We start from the raw sequence: 22,002 nt of genomic DNA, 5'->3' as shown, positions 1-22,002 counted from the left end.
AGCATTGTAGCATCCGTTAAGCCGAAAAAGATTTATAAAACACTTATATGACATGTTCTAAGCAATCCGTGAAAATATTTTGGAATTTTACAACGAGTCAGTACGTTTTTCTTATTTTACAAAAATAAGCTGAAAAACACTCGTTTTTACGCTATCTCTCACACCCGAATTAATTTTCTTGCGAAAAACCGAACCCGAACTAAACTTGAAGTGGGCTTTTCATGTTTGGGCTTGTGTGATTGGAGTAATGGGCCAAAACAGCCCATTAAGGGCCATTTAAAGAATTCCGATCGGAATTATTGGTACCAAACTACACACCTTTTTATAACTTCACCCTTAAGCTCTTATTATTCATTATAACATATAAGTTTTGAAGTCCAGCAGCTCTAGTTCTGTCCTTCCAAACCCTTGCCCAAAACCCTCAAGTAAGTTGCATTTACATGGATTTTTAACCATCCTTTAACTAAGTTATAATCTTATAAACATGTTTTAGTTAGTTTTAAACATGATTAACCATCCAAAAACCCTAAAAATCAAGTAAAATTATGTTTTGATGTTAAACATGTTTACAAACCAGGAACATATACTTTTTTGGTCAAAAACGCGGATTAGAACATGAATACAACGTTTTTACGGTTTGAAAGTTCGGTTTGAATCCAAAACCGAAACCCTAATTTTCAAGGCTGTTACATGGATGATTTATGCTTGGTTTGAAGTTATATGATATGTAGATATACTGAGTTTGCAACCTGAGACCCGGAGAATCGTTTAAGCTAGCAAAATTCATCGAAAACCGACAAGGTAAACCCGTAATACTCGTTTAGGGGCTGTTTAGTATTAGGTTGTGACGTGCTTGTTGTTAGTTTGTGAAAATTTGCAGGGACATTAGGGATCATATAAATGAGTCCCTGTTCAAATTTGGTAATTTTTCGATAAACGGAGAATATTTGGTGAATTTATTCCCGTTTATGAGCGTTTATTTGGGAAAAATAGCTAAACATATTGAAAAATTATGAAACTTGGTTTTGGAGTTTGATATGGGATGTTAAGATCACTGGTAAAGTTTGGGAATCATTGGAAATGTCTAAGTATGGTTTGTGCGATCATGACTTAACCGAATTTTAACAGCCGGAAAACGCACAAAAAGGCATTTTGTCAAAAGAGTTAGGTTCTGGAAATTTTTCAGGGGCTATGTAATGACATTGAGGCCATTGGTAAAAATTATGGGATTTTTCGGAGGTCGTTTGATATAAACGGGCCATTTATTACATGATTATAACCTATTAAATGAATTTCTATAAATAAATAAATAATCATAAAATTTCTGGAAATATTTTTATTAAATTCTCCATGTCTTAATGTATTTTTACAAAAATTTACATAATTTATATATAATTACATATTTAGTTATGATTTATCAAAGATTTAAATTATAATTGTTTTAACGAAACCGGCAGTTTTGTGTTTAACGGACTGACTGGTATGTCAAAATATCAAAAGTAGTCAAATATCATATTTTTGAATGATATTGATAAAAACGAACTTTTTACGAAAACTCCGGACAATTCGGGTGAATTGTGCGCGTTTTGTATAATCAAAACCGTGTAAAAACGGAAACGAACCCTGCAATCAAACCAGACACCGAAACTTTAAAATTCTTTCATAAATCAAATCATTTTATCAATCAATATATTTACTTAAGTTTTATGTGATCTTACCTAATCCCGAAACGTATAAACGATCAACTGAGCTAGGCTCGGAAAACGGTGAAACTGAGCCAAATCCAGTTTTAAACATTTCATAGTACACAACGTCACAATCTAAGACTATGGTCATGTTCTGGGCCTAACAGCTATACCCAGATTATCTATACAGCCCGACTTAGCTTAAACACTGTACTAGTAATAACAATACGATACCGTTTATAGGAATCAGGCTATAAACGAGACATCTGACTATTTGATACGTGATTTCTGTGCGAACTACGATAAGGTGAGTTTCACGACCCCCACTTTCTAAACTGTGTTACGAACTTTTGGGGTGAAAAGCATGTTTACATAAACTGTTATACTTGAAAACGTGTGATGATGTGGATTATCTAAGTACTAACACTTGACAAGTCCCCACAAACACAAGTGATTAACTTCGTGCCGGTGGCGTGTGGATAGTACTATCGGTTTGACAAACCCAACTGTGACAGAGCCGGTGGGGTAAGCCGGAACATATGTAAAAACCAGTTGCACATTGTCATTATATATTTACATACTGCTATGTGGTGTTAGACATAGTACATACATGGGGCAAATTGGCTGTTAAATGCCAACAAGAGTGCATGGGCAGGAGAGGCCATGCAGTATAGCTCGTTTCGGTTTCACTTGTGGCTTAGTATAATGCATCATACACAGACATACATACATTCACACTGTAAACTTTACGAACTCGTGAACTGATTTCATTGATACTCGTGAAACTTGAAACTCACCAACTAGACGTAGTTGACCCGTTTTAACATGCTTTTCAGGTAAAGCAAAAGTGGAATGATTTGCTTACATGCTTGGTGTTAGGAAGAAAGTTGAATAGCTGTGAATAGACGCTGATATAATACTGTATAAGAAGCTCGTAAACCGGTTATGTGTTTTTCTCATCTAGTTTGTAAACTTAGTACCAACCCATGTATTATGATGTAAATTAGTTTATGAATTTCTTTATAACCAATGTTGTTGATACCAGTTTTATCTGTTATATTCCCGTATTACGCTTCCGCAACTACCTAGTCGGGGTGTGACAGAAGTTGGTATCAGAGCCATTGGTTATAAAGAATTAGGATGTCCCTTAGGATACCCTAAGATAACCGTAGGCTCGATTAACTCTGGGAATAAAATAATATTAATTAATATACACCAATGATTCTCGTGATGAACGCGAATGGACAAGTGGGTTATTATGGTCCGGAACGTAATAACGGACTTGTTTGTACGAGGAAATTCGAGAAGAAGTCGATAAACAAGCGAGTAGGTAAAAACAGCAACATATGTGTATAAAATATAATAATAAATAAATATTTATGTATATAAATGATTATTTGTGCTTATGTATATAATACCTACATGTATTTTACTATGATTAATATAGAAGGATATTATTCTTATCACTAACCATTGTGCAGGAAGATGTCAAGATTTACTGATCGTGTACCTAATGCCCTACCAGCAAGGCCTGAGGAGGAGGAGGAGGATCCGGAAGAAGAAACGGAGGAGGAACCAGAGGAGATAGGAGAAGGTGCAAACGCGGTAATTCCTCACGAGGTACCCCCAGATCAACCCGACTTATCGGGTTATCGTTGTGACACCTATCCCCCCTAGGGAATCCCCTAGGAATGTAGTAGAACAGGGAGCTACTAGTGCTTATCGTTCACCTGTTAGAGCACCCAGATCCCCTACTCCACCTGTACAGCATGCACCAGTACCCCCACCTACCATTAGAAACCGTCAGACTGCTCGCATTTCAGTGCGTCCACCTGAGCACACTTTTCCCCCACCTCGATCTACGTACCATAGGGGAGAAACATCGCGTGTCCGAGTAACAGAGATACCTATTCCTACTTGGGGTTTACCCGCCCCGGTACCCCAGCCACCTCGTCATTCTGATTCAGCATGGTTTGGTTTAGCAACTGATCAGCTCTTAGAACACTCACATACGATAAATAGCCTAAACCGGCATAGACACGATATGTATGATCACATGAGGTATATGCAGCAGGAAATCAGAATTGTACAAAGATCCAGTGCTCACAGCCACGGGCGTCAGGATCGAGCGATGATACTACTGGGGGCGTGTTTAGCGGTTAAGACGGCCCTAGTGGCTGCTGTTGTTTGGTTGTGGTTCCATGTCGCAAAGAATGGATAGGACATCGTAGTCTGATCTTATGTATATAGTCTTTTGATATCCCAAGCAGCATTTTGTTACAGCATGTTGGGCTGACTTGGGAGTTGTTTGTGGTTTAGTACTATCTCAAGCACTGGCCCTTATCGGGTTAAGTCTACATGTCACTTGGTGACAACTTTTGATACGCATATACAAGCGCTGGCCTATACCAGGTTAAGCTTATGCGCTAATTTTGGATGCATATGTACAGTAATGATTATAATTAAAAAAAACGTGTTTTCTTTGGCATAGTTATGTGTTGTGAAATTGAAATATTGTAAAGTTGTGTTGATCATAGTGAAACGATATTGATTATTATAATTGATTATTCTATAGAATGGCCCCGAAGAAAACAAACACTTTGTCTGAGGCGGAAGTGGCCGCAATGATTGCTCGTCAACTACAAGCAGTGATACCAACAATTGTAGCCCAAGTCACTGCAGGCATACGTGCTAACAATACTGTTAATCAACCTACGAGCACCACCACGGCCACTGCTAATACACCTCCGCCGGACACTAATGTAGCCCCGGGTGTTACTATCCCGGTGAATACTGATAATGTCATAAATAATAATAACACTCTCCCAACTATGAATGTCACTGGGAACCCAGAACCTATTGTGCACCCTGATAATATCCCGAACCCTGTACCGGTTGCTAACACAACTAACAATGATAATACTCAGACCAATACCGATAATAACAATAATAATAACCGAGAACCCCCGCGTCAGGAGTACTCATACAAACAATTTACATCATGTAAACCGATTGAGTTTAAGGGTATTGAAGGACCTAGCGGACTGGTCAAATGGATAGAAAAGACCGAATCAGTAATTAATATCAGTGAGTGTCCACCGAACCGCGTGGTCAAATATGCTACCAGTATGTTTCTAGACCAAGCGCTGATGTGGTGGAACATGGTAGTCCAAATAAGGGGACAAGATGCTATTAATCGTATGTCATGGACTGAATTAAAAACCCTCATGCTAGAGCATTTTTGTCCTAAAAGTGAGATTCAGAGGTTGGAACACGAGTTATGGAATCTGGAAATGAAAGGAGCAGACCATGTGGGATACACGAATCATTTTAACGAACTGTCCCGCTTAGTTCCGTGGTTAGTTACACCGGAAGCGAAACGAATTGAACGTTATATCTGGGGACTGACCCCTGCTGTGAGAAGTATAGTGAATTCAGTTGCCCACCCGACATTAGAAAGTGCTGTATCTCAAACGGGTGTCGTTACTTTTGACCTGATGAGAAGTGGAGTGATAAGGATGCCAGGTGAAACAACAAGTTTAAAACGAACTGATTATGGGACAAGAATACAAGGAAACCCTCAAAATAAGCGGACTCGTCCAAATACCCGAAGTTATGCCATGACCAGTTCTAATGTAAAACAAGAGACCTATAAAGGGACGTTACCGAAGTGCAGAAGATGTAACTTTCATCATGTGGGTGATTGCAAACCGATAATCTGTCAAAAGTGTGGAAGAACGGGACACTATGCCCCCAACTGTAGAACCCCCACCAGCACTGTTAACCGTCCACCGCAATCAACTCAACTCCCTCGACCTCAACCAACCCGCCCACAACTTAACCAACAAACCCCACCTACCACGAACCTCCGTGCATGCTATGAATGTGACAGTACGGAACATTTTCGGAGATACTGCCCTAATTTGAACCCGAGTACAGTGAGAAGGCAGAACCAAGCACAAGCATCAACCTCCAACACAGCTAAGGGACGCGCGTTTGTATTAGGACCGGGTGAAGCGCGTCAAGATCCGAATGTGGTGACAGGTACATTCTTAGTTTCGGGTCAGTATGCTTCAGTTTTGTTTGATACGGGCGCCGATAGAAGTTTCGTATCTGTTAATTTCTTACCTTTAGAAAATATGCCGGTTAGTGAACTAACAAAACCATATACTATAGAACTCGCTAACGGTAAGTCTATACTTGTTAACCGAATAGTCCGAGACTGTTCCCTTATCTTAAACGACTACCCATTCCTTATTGATTTACTTCCAGTGGAACTGGGAAGTTTCGATGTTATAGTCGGTATGGACTGGCTATCCAAGTATAAAGCTGAAATTGTCTGTAAGGATAAGACCGTTAGAATACCTCTTTCGAATGATGAAGCTATGATTGTTCAAGGTGAGAAATCTGGTACGGTACTGCCTCTCATATCTCAACTTAAGGCATTGAGATATTTACGCCAAGGTTGTACGTTATACTTGGCGAGTGTAACAGTTAAGGAACCCGAGGAAAAACGAATAGAAGACATCCCAGTGGTACACGAGTATTCAGATGTATTCCCCGATGAGTTGCCTGGTTTACCACCGACCCGACAAGTTGAATTCCGTATTGACTTGATACCGGGAGCAGCACCCATTGCTAAGGCACCTTATAGACTTGCGCCTTCTGAAATGCAAGAACTGTCCAACCAGTTACAAGAATTACTGGACAGGGGTTTTATTCGCCCTAGTTACTCACCGTGGGGAGCACCAGTGTTGTTTGTAAAGAAGAAGGATGGGAGTTTTCGAATGTGTATTGATTACCGGGAATTGAATAAAGTGACTGTAAAGAATAGATACCCCTTACCTCGAATTGATGACTTGTTTGATCAGCTCCAAGGTGCGAAGTATTTTTCAAAAATTGATCTTAGATCTGGTTATCATCAAGTGAGAATTCAGGAAGAAGACGTACCAAAAACAGCCTTCCGAACTCGGTATGGTCACTATGAATTTTTGGTTATGCCGTTTGGGTTGACAAATGCACCTGCAGTGTTTATGGACCTCATGAACCGAATTTGCAAACCTTACCTTGACAAGTTCGTTATAGTGTTTATCGATGACATTTTGATATATTCGAGAAGTAAGGAGGAACACGAACAACATTTGCGGGAAATTTTAAAATTATTGAGGCAAGAGAAGTTATACGCAAAATTGTCCAAATGTGAGTTTTGGCTACAAGAAGTACGGTTTTTGGGACACATTGTGAACCATCAAGGGATCCAAGTAGACCCAAGTAAAATTGAGGCCATTAAGAATTGGCAAGTGCCTAAGTCACCAAGAGAAATTCGTCAATTCTTAGGACTAGCCGGGTATTATAGAAGATTTATTGAAAACTTTTCAAGTATTGCACAACCTCTAACCCTCCTAACTCAAAAAGATCGAGTATATGAATGGGGAGAAGAACAAGAAATGGCCTTCCAAACGTTAAAACAGAAGTTATGTGAGGCTCCAATATTAAGCCTTCCAGATGGAACTGATGAATTGGTGGTATATTGTGACGCATCTCGTAAAGGTTTAGGATGCGTACTGATGCAAAGAAAGAAAGTAATAGCATATGCTTCCCGACAATTAAAAGTGCATGAAAAGAATTATACGACCCATGATTTGGAATTGGGAGCAGTTATCTTTGCATTGAAGATTTGGAGACATTACTTGTATGGCACTAAATGTACCATCTATACTGATCACAAAAGCCTACAACACATATTCGATCAGAAAGAGCTAAACATGAGACAAAGGAGATGGGTAGAACTGTTAAATGATTATGATTGTGAGATTAAATACCATCCGGGTAAAGCCAACGTAGTAGCTGATGCTTTAAGCCGAAAAGACAGAATCAGACCATTAAGGGTACGAGCACTCGGAATGATTGTTCAAAGTAGCCTAACCGAACAAGTTCGCATTGCACAAGATGAGGCCTTGAAGGCAGATCAGCTAGAAAAAGAAGAACTACATGGAAATGAAAAGAATTTTGAGAAGAGAACCGATGAAGTATATTATTACAAAAACCGGGTCTGGATTCCAACACTTCATAAACTCCGAAAGTTGATTCTTGATGAAGCACACAAATCCAAATATTTTATTCATCCAGGTACTGATAAGATGTATAAGGATGTTAAAGAATTTTACTGGTGGCCTGGTATGAAAAAGGATATAGCCGTGTATGTAAGTAAATGTGCAACATGTGCAAGGGTAAAGGCGGAATACCAAAAACCTTCGGGAATGTTACAACAACCCGAAATCCCACAATGGAAATGGGAACAAATTACCATGGACTTTGTGACACACCTTCCTAAAACCTCTAGAGGACACAACGCAATTTGGGTAATTGTGGACCGATTAACCAAATCCGCACACTTTATTCCCATCCGTAACAACTACACCACCGAAAAACTTGCTCAAATTTACATCGATGAAATAGTATCTCGACACGGAGTACCTCTTTCGATTATTTCCGATCGAGACAGTCACTTTACTTCACATTTCTGGCAAGCAGTACAAGAAGCCTTAGGAACCCGAATCAACTTAAGTACGGCTTACCACCCCCAAACCGATGGTCAATCTGAACGAACCATCCAAACCTTAGAAGATTTACTTCGTGCTTGTGTACTGGACTTCAAAGGGAATTGGGATCAACACCTCCCGCTCATTGAATTCTCTTACAATAACAGTTATCACAGTAGTATACAAGCAGCACCTTATGAAGCTCTATACGGGCGAAAATGTAGATCACCACTATGTTGGACAGAAGTGGGTGATACTCAAATTTCAAGATCCGATTTAATTCAGGAAACCACCGATAAGATCCACCAGGTTAAACAAAAATTGAAAGCTGCCCGTGACCGACAAAAGAGTTATGCTGATGTTCGCAGAAAACCGTTATCTTTTGAAATAGGTGATAAGGTATTCTTAAAAGTATCGCCATGGAAGGGTGTTATAAGATTTGGAAAGACTGGTAAACTAGCCCCGAGATACATCGGACCTTTTGACATTGTTGAAAAAATTGGTCCCGTAGCTTACCGATTAAAACTACCCTTAGAACTGAGCACTATTCACGTCGTGTTTCATGTATCGAATCTGAAAAAGTGTTTGACTGATGAAACGACAATAGTACCACTGGAAGATGTTCAGATCAACGAAAAACTCAACTTCGTAGAGGAACCGGTAGAAATTGTAGACGGGAAAACCAAACAGTTACGACACAACAAAATTTCATTGGTAAAAGTTCGGTGGAATTCAAAACAAGGACCCGAATATACTTGGGAACGAAAGGACGAATTCCGAAAGAAATACCCACACCTGTTCCCTAGAAAACCGATGACACATTAAATTTCGGGGACGAAATTTCTTAACGGGGGGAGAATGTGACATTCATGACAAAACGAGGTACACTATATTCTTTACGTAACAAGTAAACGATAAATCGGTTAATTCGTAGTGCTTAAACGAGTAACCGACCGATACTAAATATGACCCGTATACATACTGAGGGGTCATATACGAGTTATATATATATTATAGAGGCTAACATGTTGATATTTAGGCCCCGGTACGTTTAAAACTCTTTAAACGAAAAAGGTTTCGTTTATCGATACGCTATAAGCTTAAACGCAATCGTTAATATCAAAACAAGCATTGTAGCATCCGTTAAGCCGAAAAAGATTTATAAAACACTTATATGACATGTTCTAAGCAATCCGTGAAAATATTTTGGAATTTTACAACGAGTCAGTACGTTTTTCTTATTTTACAAAAATAAGCTGAAAAACACTCGTTTTTACGCTATCTCTCACACCCGAATTAATTTTCTTGCGAAAAACCGAACCCGAACTAAACTTGAAGTGGGCTTTTCATGTTTGGGCTTGTGTGATTGGAGTAATGGGCCAAAACAGCCCATTAAGGGCCATTTAAAGAATTCCGATCGGAATTATTGGTACCAAACTACACACCTTTTTATAACTTCACCCTTAAGCTCTTATTATTCATTATAACATATAAGTTTTGAAGTCCAGCAGCTCTAGTTCTGTCCTTCCAAACCCTTGCCCAAAACCCTCAAGTAAGTTGCATTTACATGGATTTTTAACCATCCTTTAACTAAGTTATAATCTTATAAACATGTTTTAGTTAGTTTTAAACATGATTAACCATCCAAAAACCCTAAAAATCAAGTAAAATTATGTTTTGATGTTAAACATGTTTACAAACCAGGAACATATACTTTTTTGGTCAAAAACGCGGATTAGAACATGAATACAACGTTTTTACGGTTAGAAAGTTCGGTTTGAATCCAAAACCGAAACCCTAATTTTCAAGGCTGTTACATGGATGATTTATGCTTGGTTTGATTTTATATGATATGTAGATATACTGAGTTTGCAACCCGAGACCCGGAGAATCGTTTAAGCTAGCAAAATTCATCGAAAACCGACAAGGTAAACCCGTAATACTCGTTTAGGGGCTGTTTAGTATTAGGTTGTGACGTGCTTGTTGTTAGTTTGTGAAAATTTGCAGGGACATTAGGGATCATATAAATGAGTCCCTGTTCAAATTTGGTAATTTTTCGATAAACGGAGAATATTTGGTGAATTTATTCCCGTTTATGAGCGTTTATTTGGGAAAAATAGCTAAACATATTGAAAAATTATGAAACTTGGTTTTGGAGTTTGATATGGGATGTTAAGATCACTGGTAAAGTTTGGGAATCATTGGAAATGTCTAAGTATGGTTTGTGCGATCATGACTTAACCGAATTTTAACAGCCGGAAAACGCACAAAAAGGCATTTTGTCAAAAGAGTTAGGTTCTGGAAATTTTTCAGGGGCTATGTAATGACATTGAGGCCATTGGTAAAAATTATGGGATTTTTCGGAGGTCGTTTGATATAAACGGGCCATTTATTACATGATTATAACCTATTAAATGAATTTCTATAAATAAATAAATAATCATAAAATTTCTGGAAATATTTTTATTAAATTCTCCATGTCTTAATGTATTTTTACAAAAATTTACATAATTTATATATAATTACATATTTAGTTATGATTTATCAAAGATTTAAATTATAATTGTTTTAACGAAACCGGCAGTTTTGTGTTTAACGGACTGACTGGTATGTCAAAATATCAAAAGTAGTCAAATATCATATTTTTGAATGATATTGATAAAAACGAACTTTTTACGAAAAATCCGGACAATTCGGGTGAATTGTGCGCGTTTTGTATAATCAAAACCGTGTAAAAACGGAAACGAACCCTGCAATCAAACCAGACACCGAAACTTTAAAATTCTTTCATAAATCAAATCATTTTATCAATCAATATATTTACTTAAGTTTTATGTGATCTTACCTAATCCCGAAACGTATAAACGATCAACTGAGCTAGGCTCGGAAAACGGTGAAACTGAGCCAAATCCAGTTTTAAACATTTCATAGTACACAACGTCACAATCTAAGACTATGGTCATGTTCTGGGCCTAACAGCTATACCCAGATTATCTATACAGCCCGACTTAGCTTAAACACTGTACTAGTAATAACAATACGATACCGTTTATAGGAATCAGGCTATAAACGAGACATCTGACTATTTGATACGTGATTTCTGTGCGAACTACGTTAAGGTGAGTTTCACGACCCCCACTTTCTAAACTGTGTTACGAACTTTTGGGGTGAAAAGCATGTTTACATAAACTGTTATACTTGAAAACGTGTGATGATGTGGATTATCTAAGTACTAACACTTGACAAGTCCCCACAAACACAAGTGATTAACTTCGTGCCGGTGGCGTGTGGATAGTACTATCGGTTTGACAAACCCAACTGTGACAGAGCCGTGGGGTAAGCCGGAACATATGTAAAAACCAGTTGCACATTGTCATTATATATTTACATACTGTTATGTGGTGTTAGACATAGTACATACATGGGGCAAATTGGCTGTTAAATGCCAACAGGAGTGCATGGGCAGGAGAGGCCATGCAGTATAGCTCGTTTCGGTTTCACTTGTGGCTTAGTATAATGCATCATACACAGACATACATACATTCACACTGTAAACTTTACGAACTCGTGAACTGATTTCATTGATACTTGTGAAACTTGAAACTCACCAACTAGACGTAGTTGACCCGTTTTAACATGCTTTTCAGGTAAAGCAAAAGTGGAATGATTTGCTTACATGCTTGGTGTTAGGAAGAAAGTTGAATAGCTGTGAATAGACGCTGATATAATACTGTATAAGAAGCTCGTAAACCGGTTATGTGTTTTTCTCATCTAGTTTGTAAACTTAGTACCAACCCATGTATTATGATGTAAATTAGTTTATGAATTTCTTTATAAACAATGTTGTTGATACCAGTTTTATCTGTTACATTCCCGTATTACGCTTCCGCAACTACCTAGTCGGGGTGTGACAGAGGACGACCGAAATTGACTTGGGATGAGAGGATTAAGCATGATTTGATAGACCTAAACCTCTCCGAGGACATGGTTGAGGATAGGAATTCGTGGAGAAGTAGAATTAAAGTTAAGGATTTTTAGAGAGAATTGAATACCTTAGGGCTTAGACTTAACTTATTTAGGTCACATACCATAATGGTATTTCCCTTACATATATTATTATTATTATTGTAATTATTATTAGCTTTTATATAGCTGTTAAACTGTGATCTTATTATTAATATTATTATAATTAGTAGTAGTTTTTATATAACTGTTAAACTTTGATTTCCTTTATTTTGCTTCATACACATGTACTTAGAGCCGAGGGTCTCTCTGGAAGCCACCTCTTTATTCCTTTGGATAGAGGTACGGTGTGCCTACATCCCACCCTCCCCAGACCATACTTATAGCTTTGCTGTCGGTGGGATTTTACTGGGTATGATTGATTGATTGATTGATTGTTGATATTGGTGGATTAATGTGTGCCATGCAGGATTTAGGTGAAAAAGCCAGGTGGCCAAAGAAGATGGATAAACAAGGCGCCTACATAGAAAAATAAAAGTGGTGTACCTTCCACGAAGACTTTGGGCACTTGACTGATGATTACATTGCACTCAGAAGTGAGATTAGCTATCTTCTCAGCAAAGGCCACTTGAAAGAGCTACTTGGCTGGAAGAAGGGAAAGGAACAAAATCCTGAAAATATTCCTAAAAAGGCGACTCCTCCACCAACAGACGCAAGAACAATCAGGTTCATATCCGGAGGATCTGACATCTGAACCTCTTATTCTGCTGTAAAAAGAAATGCTGATCAAAGGAAGTTAGAAGTGGCTGATAGACCAACAAAGATATCCATTCTCACTCAAGCAAAGACCATGACTTTCGATGAAAGCGATAGAGTTGATATTTAGGATCCTCACCATGATAGTTTGGTAATAACATTATATGTGGCTAACCATTATGTGCGCAGGATCCTCGTAGATGGTGGAAGCTCTGTCAACATTATTCAACTAGATATGCTAAGAAAGATGAATATTCCTGACGATGAGATCATTCCCAGTTCCTCAGTATTAGTCAGATTCAGCGGAGTGACTAAGAGCGCTATTGGGGAAATAAAACTCCCAGTATACGTCGAAGGGGTAAATAAAATACAAAAGTTTTGTGTTATTGACTGTTTGTCTTGTTGCAATATTATATTAGGCTGGCCTTGGATTCACGACATAAAAGCAGTTCCCTCTACTTAAACTCCCAAGTCCATGGGGAGTTATCAAAATCATCAGCGATCAAGAAGATGCAAAGAAATTCTACACCTCTTCTATGAAATGTACTGCCAAACCCCAGCAGGCATAGCAAGTACAGAAGCCAGCACGAGACATAATGGAGGCCAGGGAACAAGAAATCAAAGAAGTACTTCCTTATCCCGAGGATCCTGAAGTCAAAGTGCTGATTGGAACGAGCATTCCTGAGGATATTGAGTCAAAATTGCTCGATTTCCTCAAGTCAAGACAGTCAAAATTTACATGGAAACATGAAGATTTGACAGGTATTTCCAAAGATATTATAACACATAAACTTGGAATTGATAATTCTTTCAGGCCAATTCATCAAAAGAGAAGAAAGTTTGCACCTGAGAGAAACACCATTATCCAAGAAGAAGTTGAAAGACTTTTGAAGACAAATATGATTAGGGAAGTCCAATATCCCCGATGGTTAGCAAAATGTGGTGGTTGTGCAGAAAAAGAATGGAAAATGGAGAGTTTGTGTGGATTTCACAGACTTGAATAAGGCTTGTCCTAAAGATCCATTTCCTCTACCACACATTGATTCAATGGTAGATGCTACAGCCGGCCACGAGATGTTAAATTTATGGATGCATCCTTTGGATTTTAGCAAATCCAAATGGAGCCTTCAGATCAAGAAGACACAGCCTTCATGAGTCCCACAAGTATTTATTGTTATATTGCTATGCCCTTTGGACTTAGAAATGCAGGTGCAACCTACCAGAGGTTAGTTAACATGATGTTTAAAGAGAAACTAGGGGACACGATGAAAGTATATATTGATGATATGGTGGTGATGTCCAAGGAAGCTGAGGATCATCTCCGGGATCTCAAGACTGCATTCGATATCCTCGACAAATATAACATGAAGCTGAATCCTGCGAAGTGCTATTTCGGAGTGAAGGCTGGCAAATTCTTGGGATACATGGTCACCATGAAGGGGATAGAGGCAAGTCCAGAACAGATACAAGCTATCCTGAATCTGAAATCCCCAGCATCAGTCAAGGATGTTCAAAGGCTAACTGGCAGGATAGCGGCACTCAACAGATTCATATTTAAATCCTCAGAAAAGTGCAAAGAATTTTATGATATCCTAAGGAAAAATAAGAAGTTCGAATGGACCAATAAGCATGAGGAAGCTTTGATGTCTTTAAAAGCTTATCTTTCTTCTGCCCCTCTACTGGTAAAGCCCGAGGAAGGTGAACCTTTATCTCTATATTTAGCTGTAGCAAATAATGTTATGAGTGCAGTTTTAGCTAAGGCTCTAGAAGGTCAACAACATCCCATCTATTATGTAAGTAAAAGTCTATTGGATGTTGAAACCAGGTATTCTTATCTTGAGAAATTAATTTTAGCACTTATTATGGCATCTACTAAACTTAGACACTATTTTGAAACTCATCCTATTCTTGTTAAAACTAATTACCCTATTAAGTTTGTTTTGAGAAAACCAGAAATGTCAGGTAGGATGGAAAAATGGGTTGTAAAGCTAAGTCCAATGATATAGCATATGAACCCAGGACTGCCATCAAATCCCAGGCATTAGCAGACTTTGTGGCTGATTTCACCAGTGAACTTAAAGAAGAAGCATACTTGGAAGTCCAACAACTTGAAGAAACCAAAGATAAGTGGACTCTATACACTGATGGTGCTTCAAATGTTAGAGGAACAGGTCTCAGGATCCTTCTGAAATCGCCATAGGGGTATATTATACCTCAATCCATATCTTGTGGATTTCAAGCCACAAATAATGAGGCAGAATACGAAGCTTTGATAGCTGGATTACAACTAGCAATAGACATGAAAATCAGGTTTATTCAAGTACATGTTGATTCATTATTATTAACTAATAATTTTAATGGTTCGTATACTGTTAAAGGAGAAAAACTAATGAAATACTTAGAGTTAGTCAAAAAACTAGCAAAACGTTTCGAAATGTTTGATGTTTCACAGGTACCTAGAGAAGAGAATGTTGAAGCAGATGCCCTTGCATACTTAGCTTCATCCTTTAGAATACCGGAAGGTGTCAAGATTCCTATCATACATATCCTGAGCCCAGCAATAGAAGAGCAAGGTGTCAATGAAATATCAGAAGACGGTGAAGATATGAGAGTCAAGAATCCCGAGGATAATGAAAATTCTTGGATTATTCCGATCAGGAAATATATTCGGGATGGAGTCATCCCCAAGGATGAAAATATGTTGTGCAGAAAATCTGTTGTGCAGAAAATCTCTTGCAGGACCATATCTTAGGTGCTTAGAGAAGGCAGAAGCTCAAGAAATTCTTTAGGATATCCACAAAGGTGATTGCGGGAATCACACTAGGGGTAGAGCACTATTCTCCAAAATCCTGAGAACATGATATTTCTGGCCAACGATGAAGATGGATGCTATTAATTATTCCCAGAAATGTGATGCATGCCAAAGACACAACAACATTTTGCACCAGCCAGCAGAACCCTTGTATCCTATTATATCCCCTTGGCCATTCATGAAGTGGGGTATGGATATAGTGGGAAAGCTACCAAGAGCTCCGGGAGGAAAAGTCTTCATGCTGGCAATGACAGATTATTTCTGGAAGTGGATTGAGGCTGAGTCTTTTTATCAAGTTAGAGAGAAAGAAGTTATTTCCTTCATCAAGCGCAATATCCTGACAAGATTTGGAATCCCGGCAGAAATAGTGTGTGCCAATGGCTCGCAGTTCATTGGCAAGAGAACCACCAACTTATGTACTAGTTAGGGAATCAAAATGATCACTTCAACACCTGTCCATCCTCAGGCTAACAGACATGCCGAATCAAGCAACAAAATCATTATCAATAACCTAAAGAAAAATCTAGGGTCTAAGAATGGAAAGTGGGCCGAAGAACTACCTTTTGTTGTTTGAGAAGATAAGACCACTTCAAAGAATGCTACTGGTCAGACTCCTTTCTCATTGGTGTTTGGAGCTGAAGCAGTTATCCCGACAGAGATGGTTATCCCTACAGCTAGAGTCAGTCATCAAAATCCCGAAGATAACACTCAAAGTCTACTTGAAGATCCAGATGCAGTAGAAGAACTCAGGGATTTAGCAAAGATCAAAATGGCCTCTTATCAGCAAAAGATAGCAAAGTCCTACAACAAGAATATCAGGGTTTGTAGATTCCAGGAAGGGGATTTGGTTCTCCGTAAAGCCTTTCAGAATACTACAAATCCTGTAGATGGAAAGCTCGCACCAAAATGGGAAGGTCCTTACTTGATTGAGTCAGAAGCAGGAAAGGGGGCATATAGATTGTCTACTTTGGATGGTGAGTCACTGCCAAGGGTTTGGAACGCTATCCACCTCAAAAAATATTTTATGTAAGATTTCTATCCCGAAGATAATTGCTATCCTGAGAAATTTAACAGTAATATTAAACAACTAAGGTATGTATTCAAATTTCTATTTTTGTTCATTTTCAATATTATTATTCCTTTATCATGATACTGACTTAAGAATTGGAGGGGTGTTTGCAATGCTAACACCCACCCCTCACTTAGAGTTGATTGTTTTGTAGCTTGAAAACATGTGATATCCCCACATGGAATGAAGTATATTTGGGCCTTGTCGCTAGTATATTTGGGTCTTGTCGCCAGTCTTTTTGGGCCTTGTCGCCAGTTTGGGCCTTGTCGCTAGTTAAGGTATTATTCAATACCTTCTAAGGTTTAAGGGGTCTTCACATCTTCTTAAGATTGCCTGTAGCGCACGATTATTCAGTCGTAGTTTGAGAGACTGGGCCAGCACATGAAATATAGTGACTTGTTACCTCTTTATCCTCAGCTATTGGTTTGAATCTCAAGTTTATGGTAGACGTACCATTCCTAAGGTTAAAGGGGTTTTCACCTCTTCTAAAGGGCCTTGTCGCCAGTTTATTCCTAAGGTTTAAGGGGTTTTCACCTCTTCTAAGGGCCTTGTCGCCAGTTTAGGCCTTGTCGCCAGCTTAAGAAGGCCTTGTCGCCAGTTTATTTGGGCCTTGTCGCCAGAATTTCTGAAATTATTTTCAGGATAATATTGCAGGTCTGTCGGTATATCCTTATGATTGGAGGAATATCTTAAAAGGTAATCTTATTACAAGGATGAAATGGTCTACACCTTATCAGAGTTAATTGCTATATGGATCTGGTATGACTTCCTATTTGGTAATATTCTTTATTGTCTTATTTACAAAATGAATTTTATGACTTCATGTTGGTCCATTGAATTAAACCTAATTTTTTTAAGAAACCTCACCTAGATTTCTAAATTCTAATGAAATCAATTTTATTGTGAAGATTCAGTAACATGAACGAGGATAAAACGTCAACATAAGTCATAAAAAGTTATTCTACTAATATTAAAATGCAGGAAAAGATGATTCAGGTTTCACTTAAAAAGGAGCCCATCCGCCCGAATCATCATAATGTTCAAAAATAGGAAATTAAAGACTGTTTGGGCTTCGTACTGAACCAGGATCCCTCCACCCAAACCATTATCCTAGGCATGTTATAATATCCTTACACAACCAAAATAAAAATTGTTTTTACAACCATCACAAACAGATTAACACAACCCGAATACCAGCTTCAAACATTGTCACCTTCAACCTGACCACCCTCCTTCTTCTCCGACTCCATCACTTCATCAGCCTTGGTTTCCTTCATCTCTTCACTAGCACCTGCCTCCTTGACCATCTCAGAAGTACTTGCCACATCATCTTCTTCAATCTTCTCACCCCTCAGCATCTTCAGCTTCTTCCTCCAAGCCGCAGAAATCCAAGAATCCACGCGTAGCCCTTCTCTTGCACCTCCTCTGACATCTTGAGCATCGACTCCAGGATACTGGTGGCCGCAGACTTCTTCGCTTCTTCGATGAACTTAGTCTTCTCCAACTCAAATGAGGCTCTAAGATCTGCAATCTCTTTGTCCTTCTTTTTGAGCAGCTTATTCTTTATATCAGCAGCATGCAGGAGATTGGCAACCTTGACCTCTGCTTCTCTCTTAGCCAATTCAGCATTTTGGGATCTCTGACGGTAACCTTCATTTTTCTGTTATCCCCAAATTAACATAAGTTTTTCTGCAGATCATTATTTCCAGGATAAGCAAGGGTACTTACTATTCCAAGAAAGTTAGCAAGAGCTTGCAGCTTCCCTACAACGTCGGTAGTGCTCATATCAGCAAAGGGCTCGGTTTCAGCAGAAGTAGTCGCCTCCCTCTTCTTTTGTGCAACGCTTTTTTGACGGGTCGTCGGAACTCTTATTGCCGGAGAGAGGGTCTTGGAATGTTCTTTCTTTACCATGGTCCTATCCTCGATGAGATCGTCCAGATCGACTAAGCTGAAGGAAGACTTCGGCTTCGGCATTTCTATAAAAATGATTTGTCAAGTTATTCCCAGGAAAGTAAAATCCTAAAGATTTCGTGAAATACCCAAAATACTTACCCAAAGACATGCTCTCAAGAGACTTCGCAGCGGTCACGCTTTTTTCCCCTGTTTCTTCTTCTAACCAAAATTCCCTATCCTCTGCCGGAATCTTAAATAACGCCTTGAGCCTTCGATTTGTATCCTTTCTGTACTTTATCAAATCCTCAAACACAACTACCAAAAAAGAAATCGTGTTATCACACATCATTTGCTAAAAGAGATCCTTTCCTAAGAATTTCCTACCCTTGTGAACCCATTTAATAGGCAAGCTCATTCCGTCGGGAATAGAGTCGCGACGGACAAAAAAGAATTTTTTCTTCCAATCAGGGTCACTACCGGACACCTTGGGAACCATATAAAGACGGCTGGATTTAGATTGAAGGCAGTAGCGGAAAGACCCGTATGTACGGAGATTATAGGTTGCGGCTATCTTAGGTACGCCTATCGACAACCCATGGGTTTTATTCAATCGATCTACAGTAGCCAAGACTCTCCACGCCATTGGCATGAATTGGGAGTAAGAGATCCCGGTGACATCAAAGAACTCCTTGATAAGCGGAGAAAACGGATATGAAAGGCCGATCGATAAGGGATAATAAAATAAGCAAACCCAGGTTTTGGAAGAAAAGTCAGCATTGGCTTTGGGGTCGAAAGGTCTAATAACAGCATTGGTAGGTAATAAGCCGGAATCTTTGAGAAATAGAATATCAAGGTCGTTGAAAAGACACTGATCCTTATCAGTGGCGGGGATGTGACCCTGATCGACAAAATCCTCAGAGGTTGCGAAAGAATAAGGATTGAGCAATCGGGGGGGGGGGGTTATTTTTCTCATTATCGTTCGAATAAAAAAGAAGCTTCAGAAATTTAAGAAGATGAAAAGGAAAGAGACTGACCTGGATATCAAGCAAAGGAGAGAGTATTATGATTTAGAAATGTGGAAATGGGTTAATTATGACCTAAAAGGATGGTTTTAGGGTTTCCTCAATTCGCGTGCCGCCCGTCCAAATCGCAGAGATATTATTGATTTTAAAATTCATAATTTTTACAGCTGTCACGTGCTAACTGTAAAAATTGGGGGCAATTGTTGGGAGCGGATTTTTTATCCTCGGGATTGATCATGATTTAAGGATTACGAGTTAGTGCACGGTTTTGCGTCTCGAGTCTTTGTTTTTATTCTTAACATATTGTCGTTTTGTTTAATGTAATAAACAATTATTTATCTAGTTAGTTCGTTAATGTATGGTCTAGTTCGCTAAGGTTGTTTAGCGAACTAAGACTTATGTTTATACCCTCCTGATTCGTTAGGAGATGTTAACGAATCAGGGGACGATTCGTTATGGTTATTAAGTTTAATGTATGTAACGAGTTGGGTGTTAGTTCGTTAGGGAATGTTAACGAACTAACCCCGTCCTCTATTTATAGGTGAACATTGTTCACGCTTAAGTTAAGTTTTTTTGGAGATAATTAACGAAACTCTGCCCAAATACTCTCTCTCAGTCTTCATATACATATTAATATTATCAATCAATCACATATATATACAACTAATATATACGTATTAACTATAGATCAATGGAAATAATGAACTAGATCCTTATTGAGGTTAATTTACATGCAACTCAGATCTGAGATCTGTGTTAGTAGAAATTAACAAGTGATCAATCAAGTGGTATTAGAGCCTTCGATGCTATTTTGCTCTTGATTGTGACTGTTAATTCGTTATTATAGACTGTTAATTGTTACTTTATGATAATTCTGGTAATTCAGTTTGATGTTGATTGATTTGAGGTTAAAATGGATTATATTTGAAGGAATTGGACTGGATTTGAGGTTGTTAAGGTATTGGTGAGGTATTTTCACTGTAATTGAGGTTTGGGTTGTGTTTGGATTCATTGGGTGTTGGATCTGTTTTTGACCGAAAACAGGGGATGAATTCTGGTTGAATCGGATACGAATGAATTACTATTCGGTTACGAGGATTATCGAGTTGGTTTCGCATTGTGATATCGAGTGTTTTGATTATTGGTTTGTGCAATTTGGTTAAGTATTGAGGGTGTATTACAAATCTATGTTTCTGGGAATTGTGTTTTTCGTTTCCAGATATCTGGATATCTCCTTTGAAGATTTGAATATGCTTTTGATTCGTTAAGCATTCTATATAATTTGTTAACATATTCACATTGATTCGTTAACTGATCTGACTAATTTGCTATGAGTTATAGCTAATTCGTTAACCAGTTCGCATCAATATTTGATTCGTGTCACTTGTTTAGTGATTCGTGCTAACTAATTCGTGTTACACGTGTCTATCTTGGAAATTGTGTTATAACAACCTGTGCCACGTGGCATTCGGTGTCAGTGTTTGTTACAAACCGTTGTAACAACCTGATTCACTACAAGATTGATTCGTTATCAACTGTAGCTGGTTCGTTATCTATTTCACTAAGTCTTCCTTAGTAATTCGTTACTGAAAATCTTCTAATTCGTTAAGATTACACTTAGCAACTCGCTAGCCAATTCGTTAGTCAATTCGTTAGTTTGACTTACTATTGAATCTGATTTGTTGACTATCTGATTCGTTGGATTGATTCGTTAAGGTTCAATCTTGGTTTGTAGGTTCCTAGCCGGATCTACATGGAAATATCTCGTTTTACGCAGGTGCGGAATCCCTACGTAAGACGATACGAGCGTAGAAGTGATATACGTTAAACACAAGCAAACAATACGCAAAAGACACGTTGTATTGCAACTAATAACACGTGATTTCTCAATCACCAATTACACGTACTGGAATCGTTAATACAAAAGAACCCGTAGCCTAACTTAAATACACTTCGACAACTTCGCCTAACATGCTAGGCGAAGTTGTCACTAACTTCGCTTAAACCACAAGTTCGCTTATGATGGGCGAACATGTGAAACACATTAACTAACACATAACAAAACCAACTAACACAATTACAGACACTAGATACTGAACTACTGACATCATGTACCAACAGACTCCCCCTTGGCAGTAGCTTCATATCTCATCTTCAATCACGTGTCTCGTAATCCTAAAACTCTCGTATCTCCCGTCTTCAAGCATGAACACCTTCTAGTACACAAACTGAAACTACTCTTTGGTATTTCTTGGCTTCT

Source organism: Bidens hawaiensis, unplaced genomic scaffold, assembly GCF_021521415.1.
Source record: "Bidens hawaiensis isolate Kalapana, Puna unplaced genomic scaffold, B.hawaiensis_p1.1 tig00000097_1, whole genome shotgun sequence".
In the NCBI taxonomy this organism is placed as follows: Eukaryota; Viridiplantae; Streptophyta; class Magnoliopsida; order Asterales; family Asteraceae; genus Bidens; species Bidens hawaiensis.
The sequence above is the reverse complement of the archived record's forward strand: the minus strand, read 5'-3'. Positions refer to the sequence as shown.